This window comes from Priapulus caudatus, unplaced genomic scaffold (genome assembly GCF_000485595.1).
Source record: "Priapulus caudatus unplaced genomic scaffold, Priapulus_caudatus-5.0.1 Scaffold356, whole genome shotgun sequence".
Classification (NCBI taxonomy): domain Eukaryota; kingdom Metazoa; phylum Priapulida; class Priapulimorpha; order Priapulimorphida; family Priapulidae; genus Priapulus; species Priapulus caudatus.
Window position 1 is genome coordinate 193,673 of NW_014577417.1, and position 1,450 is coordinate 195,122.

A 1,450-nucleotide genomic window follows, 5' to 3' on the forward strand; every position below is an offset into this window, starting at 1 on the left:
TCGCACTGTCTCATACTAACATTTCTCAAGGGGACTGCACAGTTGCTTTGGACAACTATCGCGGATACACACACGAGCGCGCAGCCACAAAGCCTCCGACAGTTAACCTGAAGGGTAATAAAGAAAAGGAGGAAGAGTGGGAGAAGAGGGAGGTGGTGGAGGAAGAGGAAGAGGAAAGAGGAGGAGAAGCAGGAAGGGAATTTTTCCTGCGTAGTGGCGGCAGCCAGGACTTGGTTGAGCAGGGATGAGCGTCTACTACATGCGAACATTAGTGAATCATGGAAGAATCGTGGATGCACGTAGCTAAGAAGCTGCTGTTGATGGGAGTGACGCTGATGCTCTTTACCTCAGGTTTGTAAGGACCCACTCACTTCCAGAGACGCATATACGCGCACGCGCACACGCGCGTCGGCTATCCATTCTTACTGCGAATGAATTCATTCTACATACCATTAGAGGATTACCTCATCGTATGTCACAACGGCTATTCATCTACATTTTCGAAACCCCGGCGTTTCTTTTCTTATCCATCGTTGCTTAACCCTCACCCCGAATCCCAACTGCGTACGCCGTAGAGGCCGTGTGGCCGTATGATGCAGCCTGACTGTGCGTATAGTCGCGCGTTGATATCGAAGCCGTACCTGAAAGCATGAGAACATACGTGCATATAGTAGTGAGTCGACTGATATTCGGTCCAGCATCCTTCCAGTATCTTTCTAGCATCCTTCTAGTATCCTTTCAGAACTATTGCAGAATCCTCTCACCATCCTCTCGGCATCCTCTCACCATTCTCTCAGCATCTTCCCAGCTAGCTCTAGTACTATAGCCTGCGTACATTGACTGCCGCAGGCCCACAGTACGCGGGCTATAGTACTAGAGATACTTCTCAGCCATCTTTCTACATCTTTTCAGCGTCTTTCAACATCCATCCGGCGTCAATCCAACATTCTTCACGCATCCTTCCAACACCCTTTCAACATCTTTCCAGCATCCTTCCAACACCCTTTCAACATCTTTCCAGCATCCTTCCAACACCCTTTCAACATCTTTACAGCATTCTATTAGCAATCATTCAACATCTTTACAGCATTCTATTAGCAATCTTCTAGAATTCATCCAGAATCCGGTATATTGCATCATTGTCCTGAAGCCCGATGCGTTTATTACGCACGCGCAGAGGCGTTGTAAATAATCGAACCGTAGGCGTCGACGTATCTAAACAAACCGATCCGGGTTGTCTCGTTTTTCGACCTGTGCGTTGTCCCACACACCTTGCGTTCTTGCTTGCGCGTGTGCGCGTGCGTACGCGCGCGTTCTCGTCCTAAGTTGCTTCTCCGAGTGTCAGTGTTGGTGTAAAAACAGACGCTTTGGTGTGGTCCCGTGGTTCCGTGGTGCGTGTGTGTGTGTGTGTGTGTGTGTGTGTGTGTGTGCGGTGTGTGTGTGTGTGTGT